The sequence below is a fragment of the Anas platyrhynchos genome, chromosome 1 (assembly GCF_047663525.1).
Source record: "Anas platyrhynchos isolate ZD024472 breed Pekin duck chromosome 1, IASCAAS_PekinDuck_T2T, whole genome shotgun sequence".
Taxonomy (NCBI): domain Eukaryota; kingdom Metazoa; phylum Chordata; class Aves; order Anseriformes; family Anatidae; genus Anas; species Anas platyrhynchos.
This window is the reverse complement of record NC_092587.1, coordinates 88,804,865-88,820,238: the sequence shown is the minus strand read 5'-3', so window position 1 is coordinate 88,820,238 and position 15,374 is coordinate 88,804,865. Positions and strand designations below refer to the sequence as shown.

The 15,374-nt window shown below is 38.4% G+C and overlaps 1 protein-coding gene and 1 long non-coding RNA gene across 3 annotated transcripts in view; one reads left to right on the top strand and one right to left on the bottom strand.

The window, feature by feature from the left end:
• The window catches only part of COL8A1 (collagen type VIII alpha 1 chain), an 85,992-nt gene that overhangs the window by 16,298 nt on the left and 54,320 nt on the right, over window positions 1–15,374 (top strand). The window lies entirely within an intron of this gene.
• Window positions 1–15,374, bottom strand: part of LOC110353218 (uncharacterized) — a 234,280-nt gene that overhangs the window by 213,078 nt on the left and 5,828 nt on the right. Inside the window, exon 3 of the long non-coding RNA XR_005267213.2 lies at window positions 2,307–2,411. This is a non-coding gene — a long non-coding RNA (uncharacterized lncRNA). The remainder of the gene's footprint in view (window positions 1–2,306; window positions 2,412–15,374) is intronic.

Below are 15,374 nucleotides of genomic sequence, written 5' to 3'. Positions count from 1 at the left end.
GGAACAATGCAATTAACAAGTCCTTCAAGGTTTTATTTCCTGGGAAAAATTATTGGCTTTGAAAGAATAAATTTGTCAAAAGTTCTAACAGACAGGAGGTAGAAACTACATGAAAATACCAGTCCAAACCATATGGGGAGAGAACTCCATGTCCAAAGCCAGCAAGTGTCAGGGTGCTCTTCGGGGAGAGGGATCATCTGCTTCTCAGGCACTTGCACACTGAGATAAGGCTTTGCAAAGCAGGATGGATGTCCCTATTTTAGGTTATTTTATAAATATTTTCTGCTCAACATGAAAGACAGAATTCATGAGATCTTACCAGTCCCTGGCAAACAATGGCATGTTTTCCTCTGAAGAACAGAACTGTGCACAGTGTGTGGCCAATGTGGTCAGTCAGCAATAGGAACGTGTGGCTTAGGGCACAGACCAGAAGCCATCAGTTGCCAAACCATATGCCAAAAACAGGAGGTAGCTCTGAGGCTGGCCACTGGCTCATAAGGATGCAGTTAGCTTTGGAACTGAAGTACATAGCAAACATTCTCAGAGAGTTTTCTATTCTCATACAGCTTCAGCATTTCCCCTCCTTTCCTGGTACATCAGTATTCAAGATATTGTCAGTGTTCTCTTTGTTGCCCTAGTAGAAATGCACATCTTTCACGATATATTAACATCACTGTTCTTTAACAGTTTTTATTTTGTGGTTTCTTTTTTCCCTTCAATTTAAAAAAATAGAAATGCACACCAATGCAGCTGAATTGTGATGAACTGAATCAGAGAATGCACTCAGTGTAAAGAATTAACTGCTTTAGATGTGATCCGTAAGTAAACAGCATATTGTATTATCATCAAAGCAAACAAGAGGAAAAGGGAAAGACACAGATGTAGGTGCATAGGAAGATCAGCTAGAGAATAGAGAGATTCTTATTAGTATACCTAACAAAGTTGCCTCAGGCTCCACATTTGCTTTCAAAGTAATGAAATTCTATTACAGGGCAGTAACCAACGTGGCACACAATTTTTTTGAGGTCATTTAAAGCCTGCCTGTTAAACAAACATCATTGCGATTTTTTCTTCCAAGGATTCATATTTCCTGTATACTTTCAGCAATTTTTTGTCCTATCTGTCTCCTAAACTGTCATTTTGAACCACTGACAAGTTGTTTGCCGAAAACCAGAACTGTTTTCACTACCTTTCTGTTATTAATATTCTTTAAGCTACTTTTCAGCTTCAATTCAGCTGCAATAGCTTTTCTTTTAGTACAGGTCCACTGTACTTTACCTTGGATCTCAACTGAGCTAGAATACACAGTGTCATGTGAACAGTAAAAAACAATATAGCTTAACTTTCCCAACGTAGGTTGAATCAGGAGGTTTAAGAGTAATCAAAACCATATTTTAGTAGCAAGCAGAGCCAATAGCCACTGAAGCTTTATAAATACATTCATACCCACATTGAGCTTCATTATGAAAAAGAAGCTCTCACACAGGGATACTAAAATATTTGCTGTAGAATATTGAATAATTGGGGAACAAATAAATGGAAGAATATACTAATCTCCATATCCGTAGCAACTTGTAAAAGGATCCCAGTAAAACAATATGAATCCTGACTTTTATCAACTTTTTATGACCTTCTTAGCATACATTAGAAAACTTGAAGGGCTTTCTACTGAGCAGAGTTTTTCTTTTGTTTTGTTGTTGGTGGTGGTATTTTTGTTTTGTTTTTACAGAAGTGCTTATTGCTTATAGTCTTTGGGTGAAACGTGATTTCATACACAAACACATGCAAGCGCATATGTGTTTTTAGTAAAGTCTGGTGATAAACATTTTGGACCAACTTAGTCATCAGTAATGCCAATAGAGAGGTCTGTCAGTTTGACTTTGTCAGCAAGTTATTCCACATTTGTGAATACATCTGTTTAAATGCAATACGACATTTCTTGTAATATTTGTGTGCATATGTCTTTACAGGATTTGTATTTAGAACCAATCTAGATTTAAACTGCTATCACTGACATACGTATCACATTATACATAATATAATCATATACATCTTTGTATGTGTTTCCATTCTTCAAGTTACTTTTCCCCTCCCCTTTTTGCTATTGGGTTTCTTTTCACTGCTGACTACAAAAACCTATTTATCAATATAAGTGGAAGTTATCTGAATGGCAGCCAATGTAGAACAGAGTCAATAGCGATGATTCATGGCATTCTCTTTTTTCCCTTTTTTTTTTTTTGAAAGTATTCAAAGCCCATACAGACAAGAAATTAATTCCCATCCTGTGAGATGGAAATATTGCTCACCCTTCTGCATTGGAGAGACATGAAATCCAAGTGATTCAGCCAAAGCTAACTGCTTTCCTCATCTCAGGAAGGTGGCACTGTGCAGTTCAGCTGAGTTGTGGCTACCTGAAAAACAGAAGAATTTGGTCACATAAGCCTGAAATCAGGCATTTTTAAATTGTTCTAACCACAGCAGAGGCTTTGCTAAGCTGAATGATTTCACCATGCTGAATTATTTCCCACGTTTCTTTGTTACTCCTGTAAAGTCAAAAAATCCAGGAGCTGCAGAGTCATATGATCCACAGAAGAGAGAATAATGTGGTTTGTAAGAAAAATATTTATTACCAAGCAAGCTATTTTTGTTTATTAACTGACAGCTTCCCATCAGTGTTTGTTGATGTGGTGCTTGCAACAACAACAGCTATATAAAGCCAGGATATTATTTGTTTAGAGACATCCACTTGTGTTCTTCTTAATAGAAATATCAGAACATGACAACGCCAGGCTCACAGAAGCTCATCCAGGAATAAACTCCTGAAAACTTATTTTCCTAGATGATCCGCTAAGCCAGTACAGGCACTGTGTCTCATTGCCAGTCTTCTAACATTAGATTTATAGGATGTTATAATTAACAACAGGTGGGCAGACAGGACTGCATGCATAGCAAGCAAGCTGAAAAGACTCAGGAGCCACTTCTGAATCAGACTTTTGTCTGGATAAATTCAAGTACTGATCTTGGTAGGTTTTGTGGTTGTCTTATTTATTTCTTAATTTAATCCCACCACACACTCCTTTTTCTTTTTTTTTTTTTTTTGATCAGAGATTAGGGACCATCTCTGTATACCCTACATTGCCTTCATGGTTACTTAACTTTTGCACTTTTGCGTTTACCCATCTATAAAGTGCGATGAATTACACTTCTGTATCACAGAACACTTCTTGGAGAAGTGCAGACATGTCCATGCACCAAGTTTTTGAATGATACAGATTTGAGATATTTACATCTCCAGTATTCCAGCTTTCTCACATTCTGTACAAATAGCACAAAGAAAAAGAAAAAGTTCAAGGCATAGATAGCCTCTACATCAGTTTTGAGAGAAGCAGATCTTCATCTTAGGACTGAATGAGAGGGAGGAAAGCACTGAAAAATGGGAATGAGCAAAACAAAAATATATCCTAAATTAGTATTTGCAGAGTTAAACAAGAACTATTCTTTTTATGTAGTTATTTCTGATGTGAGAATACAAATGCAGCAAATTGTGATGGGAAAGGTGATGGCTTTATTACCCAGCCAAAGGAGTACACGTATCCCAGCTCTGCCAATGTACTCATCTGATGTGACCGTGATATTCACAAGTTACTTGTGTGTTGTAACATAATGAAGAACAGTAATTGGATAATTGTCTGCGTGTCCTCACTGAGGGTAGAAAATACTGTAAATGCATTAACTGGTAGGAAGACATAAATAGGAATGTTCAGGCCAAAAAAAAAAAAAAATAGTATTTGTACTATAGAAAGAATTTAAGATTTTTGTGGATACATTCCACACTCTGACCAACATAGTTTCCCAAGTTCCTCTGCAAATAGTTCTGATACATGAGATTAATTTCTACTAAAGCCTTTTTAGGGTGTTTCTTTCCCTTTATGCCCCCAATTCCCACACACACTTCAATCATTAAGGTTCATAACTTACTTCTTCTTCATTAGAGAGTAACAACCATCATTCTAGCTTTATGCTACCAGGCTGCCGACATGAACACAGGGTGGTAGAAGTCTGAGTTCTTTACAATGTAGGGAGTTTAAATTCTCCAAGAACTATTTTCACATTAACTGCAGAAGAATATATTCATTTTTCCTGAGCATATGGGATCACTGTAGCCGAGGACTGGATATTAGCATCTGGGAGAACCCAGGCTATGCCAGTGCTAGGTAGGTGTGCATACACATACACCTCATAATGGAAAGTGATCAATTTTACGCCCATCCTTTATAATTCTTCAGTCAGACTACTTGTCCCAAATTCTTCAAACATTAAGTTGCATGTTATTCAGCACAGCCCAAACTGGTACCATCATTTTGGATAACACTTAATTTCATTGTGAATCAGAGTCTCAACAGATTTTGTTGAACTGCTTTCTCGCCTAAGCAGTGACTGTTGTAACAGTGCAGTTATCCTGCTCGTTGCAGAGTTTGCACTTGATTAAAATTCACATAGCAATGTTTATCTATAGCTGAGACACAAGTTGCCCAAGGGATAACTTGTTACTCTGGGTAATTAATCAGAGGTGATGGGAAATTTTTCTTAATGTTCTTGATAATCTCCAGGGCATCATCCATGAGTGAAATGTTGGCCTCACTGAAGTGGAAAGCAAGTTTCGTCAGTAGGCAGGATAGGCCAAGATTTTTCTCACAAAGCACTTAACGACCTGGTGTCATCTGGCAAAGTTTCTCTGTGCAGTCCTTTTTCTGACTCGGAGAAATAGCACATTTCTATTAAATATTTCTTATGCATACATACCAAGACCCTTGTTTTAGTAATCAGACATTTTAAGGAGGGTTCTATACATTCTTCAGTAGTTTTTATACATTCTTTTAGTAGTTTTTAAAGGGCTTGAATCTATATCCAAATAAAGTCTTTCAGCTCTGTGAACTTGAGATTACATCCTCAATTAAAAAAAAAAAAAAGAAAAGAAAAACTCTGTATGTGCGAAAGGAAGATAAACAGGACTATCAAAATGTGTGGAGACTCAAGCACATCACTTGAAACAGTCTGAAGACTTCCACTCTGTAGAGTGAAGCTAAGCTCAAAGAATTATTTCATTTTTTAAACAAAACAAGCCTTCTTTCTCTTCATCAGATGCTGAAATTTATAGATCCAATCACAGGGTTTCTCAAAATAATCACTTAAAAGCAATCTTCATTCAATAACATTTTATTTTAATGGACATAGATTTTTGAATTTATAAGTGTAGAGACAAAATGAACATATGTTTTTCTTATTGATGTACTGTAGGATAGTTAAAATTTTGCTGGACAGAAGTTGTAGGAATTTTAAAAAGCCTGAAAGTATTTCCAGTTCAAAAGTGGAATCCTCCCCAACCCAAAGAACTATTTGAAGCTGTCCTAGACCTTTTTTTTTTTAAAAAAAAAAAAAAAAAAAAACACAAACTGCTCAATGATTTAGACAAATGTTAAGATTGCTGAGTCAGTTTCAACTGGGCTTATTTCCTCTATTCAGCCCTTTCAGTTGTGATTTATTGATCCTAACTCTGAAAAGTGAATTAGCATCTTCTTTGCACTTTTAATCAACTACTCATAGCCATCCTTGCCCTTAAAACAATATTTTTCCTCAGCTTTATCTATCATAAACAAAAAATATTTTAAGAGATGTAAAACACTCAAAATAATTGAATCAGGAAAAGTTACAGAACATAGGACAGAAGTATGCAGGCTCAGTAAGAGTTTGCCCAATTTTTCATTTACATGTTGCTACAACATGCAAACGTTGTCAGAACAGTAACTGCTGAACGCAAACAGGTATTGACAGATGGGTTTACCCAAGCTCAAAAAGGGCTATAACCTTCACGTTCCTTCTCTTGATCGGCCCCTGGCTCAGACTAAATTTGTCTCAATTAAAACCACAATTTGTTAACGTTTAACACTCTGATTTTGAGTGCTTCATGATAGTTTCATTGTAGCAGCAACAAACCAAATACTTATTTTCTTAAAAGACTTGGCAGCATCATGAATTCTAGCATAGGCTTTTCAACAGGTTTATTCCTCATTGTGATAACTAACTCAAGTTCTCCGTAAGAGGCTCACAAAGGGATCAGCACTTTTATGAGTGTATCAAAAGTATTTGGCTCTCAGCATTAACTGCAGCCTTGGAAGTCTATCATAAGTCATTGCCATATCTCTGATCCAAAAGAGAGCCCTTCTTTACAGGTAGATTCTTAGATGGATGTGGTTTGTTAACACTGTTACTTTCTTCTAAATGAAAATTAGTGCTGGTATGTTGCTTTCACACCAAGATATCTTACTGAGTATTATAAAATAAGACACTTCTGGAGCAAAAGTTAACACATGGACCAAGAAGGTCCACATTTCAATTGCAGAACTTGGATGCAGAACCTACACCCGCATTATTCAGGCACCTAACTTCCACTGAGCAGCAATCAGGCCACCCACAACCTGTTTAAGTCTGAGTACAAGTTGTTTTCATGTGCCTCAGTTTCCCATTTGTGAAAACACAGTGCCAATGCACCCCTTAACATCAGTTAGAAACGTTAAGGTTGGAAAAGACCTCTAGGATTATTTAGTCCAACCTTTACCATAGTACTGACAAGTCCACCGCTAAGCCATGCTACTAAGTTCTACATCTACATGTTTATTGAAGACGACCACGGATGGGGACTGAACTATTTCCCTGGGCAGCCTGTTCCTATGTCACACAACCCTTTCAGCAGAGACTTCTCCTAATATCCAACCAAAGGATAGGATGGCAAACTGATTACAGTTTATGTGGTAATGACATGCCAAAGACTGCTTAGCAATACCTAATGAACTCAAGGATAGACCTACATGATTTCTGTTGTAAAGAACTTGCAATCTTGCCTACCTGAGCTGTTCATGTGCCCTGTGACCATGACCCAAAGCAGACATGCGTAACTCAGCCAGTTGAGTCACCACCATTGGGATGAATCTTTCATGTGATGTCTTTTAAACTGGGTCAGAATTAAGTATCTGCTCATATTTAGTCTTTGATTTGTTGAACTGAATCTTTTATTTATGCAAGTGTACACATGTGCCTGTACGCACGATAATACATGAGTTGTTTTTGAGAAAGACAATAAAACATCAAACAAAATCAAAAGACAAATGGAAACAATATAATCTATGCTGTGTTTGACATATACAAATAAGGGATAGGAAAGACGATGACTCTTTGCGCAAGTAAATTATACTTTGTAAGTGAATGGCACAACATTAAAACCATCAAATTTACAACTCAAAGATATCTTGTGTTACTGTTCCCTTATTAAATGAATGGGAACAAAGTCAGCTGAAGACCTACAGGTGGTGTATGCTTGCCTTTAAACAAGCCACACTCACACTACCTCAAATCCACAATACATGTATATAAGAACTCTTACTGTCATTATTTTAGAAAAAATCTGTTGTGGCAAGGGAGAGGAGAAACTCAGCAACATATTGGAGACATTTACATTCTGCAGAAGTAGTAGTGAAGTGTCACTTTGTGATCTTCACATTCCACAGTAATCTTGGCTCACCCGTGTGTCAGCCAAATAGTTTGACTTGAACAGAAGCTGAAGTTTTATTCTTTTGAAATACTATACTCTGGTTATGTCTTTATTCCCTCTGTCTTAATTATCTGTTTTCCAATGTATTTCCACAGCACACAACTCACAGAGAAACTGTAAAAAAGACATCACAATCTACAAACAAAACGGTCTGATCCTTCATACTCCAACCTCTTTTAGTTTTCAAATCCTTTTTTTTTTCTTTATCACAAGCCAATTCGCATTGCTTTGAAAGACTCTACCCTTTTGAAGTTAAAGATGCCCTTTGCATTGGTCTACAGAGCTTGTCAGCAATTTCTAGAAAATTAATAGTTACACTTGATTATGTATTTTGTAATTATTAGGGTTTTTGTTGTTGTTTTGTTTGTTTATGTGAACTCACCATGTTTAAAGGCCAGGCAACTCAGCAACTCCTTCATGATAAGTGTTGTAATACAATATTGAGCACCTTGATATATTTTTTTTGTTGTTGTTAACTTTTTGCTTCTTGAAAAAAGGTATAAATATTTCCATGACATTGGTAAAATATACAGAAAATAATCAATGAGACTGCTTTCTAATGAAGGTAGCTGGACACCATCTCTTGCAACTATGGCTGTATTAGAGTTTCTCGAGAATATATGAGAACTGCACTTCTTTGAACACAGCATGCATTTTTAGACGTGCCATGTTCCCATTTACTTTAAAGTGTTAAAAGTTAGGAAGGGGAAGAAACAAGTCAATCCATTTCCTAACACATGAGGACTGTTTGAACTCAACAGTGCATTACAATCAACCTGGCTTCTGCCATTGGCAGAGCCCCAACAACAGCTTTCTGGGACATGAAGCAGGGCTATCAGCCCACTGCCAAAGCCTTCAGAGCAGGAACCTGTCCATAGCATTTCTCTCAAGCTCACCAAGGTCTTCGTGTTCAGAACTACTTATTGCAAACAACACAGACCCACCAATCCTCCTCTCTATTTGATGTATCAGAGTATTGGCTTTCAACTGTAGAAAAACAAACAAAACCAACCTGTAGATGATGAGATAAAAAGACCTTGGTAGTTGTCTACTGATGTTCCAGACATTAGACTGGTATTTTCCAAGCTTTGTTCCATGTTTTATTTTAAAATGAAAGCCATAGTTCTCACGGGATCTGAATTTATATAAAATGGACACCATTTATCTTAAAAGACAACTGTGCCAATGCTGCCAACTCTTAAGAAGTTTCTATTTAAATTCTAGATCAAATCAAGCAATGAACAGAGCTGCTCATGTAATTAGTGCTGTAAGCAGAAGTAATTCAGACTCAGAAATTCAGACAGACTTAGGTCCTAAAACCTGCTAGGGTTCTACACCCATTTCCAAATGCTGTTCAATGCAATGCTCCTCGGTCTTCTGTTGGGAGGCAGTGAAACACGGCCTCTACCTCCCTTCAGCACTTAGTGTGGCGTATAAATACCTCTAAGAATGAGTGGGCACTGCACCCAGGTGCATTTCATCCTGGTAGAACATAGCATTTGAGTCACTAGCCTTTAAAAGTTAAAAAAAAAAAAAAAAGCCTTAATTCCATGAAGCCATCAGCCTCTGTCAAAAAAAATGAACATAACATGAAAGCAGAAGTTCGTATTTTGTGAAGACATTTGGGAAAGGATATTGCTTTAATTGCAATCTCCTTGCACAGCTGAGAAAGGATATGCAACAAGCTCCTGCCTACCACAAGCAACCCCATGGAGAGTTTGTGATGCTAAGCACTTCGTAATGGCAAGGCTTTTGAAGAATTATTATCCCAACTTTACAAGTTTACTTGTAGAGGGTCACTAATAGTAGACCACAAGAAACTGAAGTCTTACTCCGCATGTGCACACTGCAGAAAACAGCTGTAACTGCTCGTACTCCACCAAGCAGACCATAGCTCTGGAAAGGAGACCAGGTTACAGGAAAGGTCAGAATTTGATTAGCCTTGGGACTGATGGATCAAAAATAATTATCTTTTACAAGAAATAATTCCCAGTTTACAATATTTTAGAAATAAGTAGGGAAAAACACAGCTAAAGAGATCTGGATTGTTCTCAAACCCAGACAAGTTAAAGATGGAAAATAATTAGATCATCCAGCCCATTTCCCTGCCAATGCAATGTTGTTCCCTAAAGGACATTTCCTAGTGCTTGCCTTTTTTTTTAAAAAAAGAAAAAGTCCCTTGAGAAGGGAGATTCCAACATTTCCTTTGGGCACATCCTGGCACACTGTCAGGAATGTTTTTCCTCCCTCTGTTCACCCAGGCATTTCCTTTTCGTTTCGCCCTACCTATTTCCCTCTTCCACTGAAGAACTCTTCCTCCTTGCTGCCAGGGCCCTTCAGGAATCCGGAGGGGATGCTCTATTGGCAGGAACAGGCATTCCCACAAAAATTACATTCCACAGTATGGAAGCTTATACCATCATGCAGTTTTAGAAGAACATTTCTGTAGCCTACTGTTGTTTAATACTTTTTGCATGCCAGATGGGAAGGAAGCATCTGAAAGGTACCCTAGCACCTTTGTACGTTTTTAACGCAATAATTCTTCACTATGAATTTTGGGGAGAGTCTCTGTTAAACTCTAAGCTTGATTGCCTCAGATAAAGTCAGGAGGACTTCTGGAAAAGAGTCCCACAGTGAGCAGTGAGCTCACCATATATCTTGTAACTTGTGATTTGTCCCTCTGAATAAAGTGCCCTGAAGAAAGAGCAGAAAAATACAGAGATGTTCTTAGCCCCACTGGGGACTGAACACAAAATTAACCTTCTGTGCTGTATGAACGTACTCAGGACAGTACGAAATACACATGCAATATTCACATGCAACAATTACGGTCCTGCTGTAGATGCAGCAGCCCACGCAAACTCACTCCAAGCAGTTCTGTTATCGACAGAGTGATTGTGAGAAAAAATTCACTGCCATTCAGCAGGCTGTCTGCAAACTCAGCATCATGAAACCCTTGTGTGTGTTTGTGGAGAGATCCTTCTGCGCTTTCCACAAAAGCTGTGGCTCACAAGGAACCACAGGCCAAATACAGCCTGGGTGTTTTCAAACATTTGAAGAATCAGGTCAAGGCAGGAATTTAACTGTGGTTTGCTAAGAGGAAGTGTCTTCTTGTTAACCTTGTCAGATTGAATTATATAGCCTTCTAATGTAAGCAGTCCAAGTCTGCTACCTTGATGAAAGCATTGTACTATAGGTCATGATAAATATCATTCCTGAACTTCAAGTTTAGTTTTGCCTTCAAGAGGCCTAGCCAGAGCACTTAAGAATATTTTCATAGAAGAACAACAAATGTTAAAAATCCTTTTGTTCTTCAAATTTGAGCAGGTGGACTTAGTTGTTGGCCTTGCAAAACAGCTTGCAGGATGGAAGGATTAAGTTTCCATTACATAATTCAAGAGACTGGCTAAGCATAAAACAAAACAATGAAAAAACTGGTTGTAACTCTGTCCATCTCTTTGAAGGGATAGAAATATTCTTGGATGTGTCCTTTGTTTTGACACATTTATACTGATTACAAGTCGAAGGGTGAAGTTGGAACATTACTTCCTCCAAACTCCCTCAGTCCCCATTTGTTCTAGCACTGTCACTGGCAGAATCCTTCTCACAGCAAAGAAGCTTTCTCTTTTAACGTAATTGCTCTTGGAGATGTTCAAGCATCCAGACCACACAGCTGAACATGGCGAGGAGTTGTGAGAAGACCTTGGGACTGCATATCTAAGATTTTCTGAAAGAGACCATAAGCGCTAAAGCAGAATTGATTTGTGCAAGGTCACGCTATCAGAGTGTACCTAATTTCTGGAGGATAAATCCAGATATTCAATGATGCGTTAGCAACACCAGGAGAATCCCTCCTGCCCTAGCCTTGCCCAGATGAGAGCAGCCACCTCTTGGCACCAGTGTCATGCGGGGCTCGTGATGGCAGCACTCTCCCTACAGAGGGGCACTGAAGGCCCATAGGGCACGTCAGGGCTCCATCACTTGGCATTTTCCCATGTAATTGTAGCTTTTCCATGAGCCCTTTCCCACTGAACTGTGGAAAGGCAGAGCCTGGGAAACTTGGAAAACTTGTCCCATTTGCATGGATGAGCAAGCTTCATCCATCCCACAGAGCATTTCTGACAACAAATACGGCACCCTAAGCTAAATTGTTATCTATGCCCTGACAGCCAGACAAGTGAAGAGCAACCACACGCTTCAGCTGAAGGGTATGTTTATGGATAGGGTTGCAGTTTGGGCAAGCCACCTGTTAGAGCTCAAGTTAGCTCAAGGGTAAAGACAGCACAAGAATAAAGCAGGGTCTTTAGGATCTACTCAGTATTCTCTATCAGCAACACCCTGTCATAAGTTTAAAATAAAAGTTTCTACTGAATAAACAGTAACAGCAAGTGGCAAATAAAAATAAATCCTCTTCATTAGAGTAATGCATGTAAATTACCTTCCATAATACTTCTTTCTTACCATGTCAAATCCACAATCTGAAAACTTACTAATCAAAGCACAATTCCCCTCAAAATTCAGATGAGTAAAGAAATCTGATTTGAGGGCTTTTTACCCTCTGTAAACCCCAAAATGGCCAGGTATATCAGAACTTGTGCAAAATGCATAAAATTAGAAGGGAGAACAGGTTTTCTTAGGCACTTGCACCACTTCCACTCCCACCCACAAAAAGAAAAAAAAAACAAAAAAAAAAAAAAAAAACTTTTTTCCTACATCTAGACCCTTCTACTCTCATAAATCAAATAATTCATGTATGCAGTCATTTAGGAATTCACCACCAAAAGGGGAAAAAACAAAGCCACACACACACACCAAACGGTGATCAAAGAGTTTGGCAGGTATAAAACATAAATATGGGTGAGTAATATTAAACTGCTTGAAGCTAGCCAGTTCACATCTTAGCACATCCAAGATAGGTGATGCCTGTTCAATGAGCCATCGCATCACCTCTCAGAACAAGGGAGCAACATTTTCTTGTGCCACATTTCCTGTTCTCCTCTCATTGTCCTTCACAAAAGAGGGATGTCTCTTCTTCTAGTCAGAGCAGATAATTCCACAGCCTAAGGTACTGCTTTGATAAATGCAGAGGAAGAAAAAGCTCCCTAAGTCCAAATTCCCATGAATAAACATATCAGGCAACTTACATATACTTTGCAACAGCTTCCAAGCTCATTGATGAGATTGCCTTAAAACAGTCCAGAACAGAGGGTGAGATCGTGTAAGTATAGCAAACTAATTTGGTTTTTAATTTTTTAATGTCTAAAATAACTTCTCTATAATGCAATTATGTTGTTCCTGGAAAAAAACTCACTGCAGAGCCAGATTACAGGCTGTTTCATTCCCTTTCCAGCCAGCACAAGAATCCCTACTTACCAGCCAGCACACTTGTAAAGAAAATGCCCTCTAACTCAGTTGCGAGCAACTTCAGGAACTTCATGGCTCTATACTCACACGTGTGCAAGCCACCTTCCTTAATAAGCCTTGGGTTTTGTTTTTTGTGTTTTTGTTTTGTGTTTTAAATTTAACAGAACAATTGAAAACCTCTGTGGCTCAGCAGGTGTTAGCCTTCATCCGCCAACAGAAGCTGGCTTGATATAAACCATTTCCATTTCAGCATCGGTTGCCATTCCATACCATTTATTTCCCAGCTGCTGCCTCATCCCAGCTGTTAGTCGCTCCGCACCATGGAAACTGTCTCACTCAAAGTGCAGCACGTGGCAAGCAGGAGAGGCTACGAAAGCTGGTAAAAGCTCCTTGCCACCTGTGCAGCCCAAATTGCTTGCTCAGGTTTTACAATAACACAGCTTTCCCAGCTCTATAAACAGCAACACAAACCCCCACCATCCTTTGGGTGTAAAATGATTGATGATGGCACCTAACTGCAAGGGTCAGAGGGCAAGCTTTGATTGCGGAGGTCGTAGCCAAGAGGTTCTTCCATCAAGAAATGCCAATGAATATTTAACTCCCATGCAAAGCAAACACAGTGTTAGTTGCTGATAACACCTGGCCTCCCTGTGTGATCTGATACTTAATCTCTGCCAGTTGCATAACGATTGCTAAAATAAATATGCAGTGCTACTACTGAGTCCTCCACTTCCACTTCTGCTCCACCTCTCATTCATGCTTTCAAGAGTTTCTCCGAAAGAGAGAAAGAGGGGCATGGTGATTCTTTTGACACGTTTTGACTTGAGAACCTCAGTTTTCTATCTTTCATTAATTTACCAGAGCACACATGATATGTAGATTTAACATAAGTGGTAGTATTTAGCTTAACATGATCAGTCTGCAGAAGAAAATTTCCTAGGACAGATAATTGCACAATGTTCTGACTCCCTTTGTGTTGTCCACCACGGACACTCCAAGTGCTCCTCAGGAGGACATATCTACCAGGCAGACTGCTTTGTCTTCCCAAAGAAGGCTTTGACATATGAACTACCTAAACTACATAAATAAAACCATTGAAGACCTGAACTCCAAATCTGTTTTCACACTACTGAATAGTCATCTTTCTTTCCTTCCCTTTTTAACCATCTTGCATTTATCATGTAATTTCATGTCAAAATTTTGTGGTTGTCATGCATTTTGGAGGTGACGTATATGGCTTGCTTGTTAGAGCAGCTTCCCACGTCTATGGTGAGGTCTACTGAGTAACACAGATGAAGAGTTTCTTCTAAACAATGTGCAAATTCTTCTATTTAGCCTGCATTTGTTTTATTGGTTTGGTACGGGAACTGAGTTCCTGCTTTTCTTATGAGCATCTCATGGAAAGAGTCCAATGCAGTAAGAAACGCATCAAAAGCGGCAACAAGAAGGCTCTATTATTTAGTAATTTATTTCCCGCAGTTAATTCCTTAGCTGATTTATCTGATTTCTGACTGGTTTCACAGGTCACTGGACTTGCCAACACATTTTTGCTTTAAGTCACTTCCTTGCCAGACCAAAAGGAAAAAAAAAAAAAAAAAAGACAAGACAATGAAAAAGTCTTCAAAAGGGGAACAAGCCTATCTTCTGGTCTTTCTATGTCCATTGCCAAATACAAGACAGGATAGGAAACAACCGCAAGAGGCAATAAAAGGGTACATGTATTTTTCATAACATACGCACTTATCTGCTATATTCCATGGCAGACAATTCAAAGCATAGAATTTTAGGAAGTACTTCAAAGCCAGTAATACTGGACTCCTCAATCATGGGTCAGCACTTCTTTGTAGTGCACTATATGTATATAATAAAGGTAACCTCTGAGCTAAGGATTTATATGCTAAACTAGATCCTCCAGTTTTCCATCAGATGCTTTACAAACCTGTCAACGTTAAAACCCACCTTTGAAAGCGAGGACAATTCTTCCTGCATTTAGAACATAAATAATAACAAAAATACTCTGTTACTAGATAGAGTATTTCCTGTAATAAACTTAAGCAGAAATAAAACAGCGTAACTCCCACTATGACAAGTGCTCCTTGATAGACGGAGGCTTCTTAATGCCGTGCTAAATCCAGATTAGACAACGGTTTTCACTTCCTTTGTTGGGACACCTTTCACAGTTTCCCATAGATATGAAACTTGGAAAATTTTAGCATTTATTTATTTCTCCCCAGATTTCATTTTGCTTTGCTCATGAAGCAGACTGGTTTATTTTCATCTGTAAGATCTTACATTTATTAAGGGATAAATCTATGGTGAACTTAAATACTAACACAATTAGGGTGTTTACATGGGGTCTTTGCACAATGTTTATGAGATGAAGTAAAACCCAGACGTGTTCTGT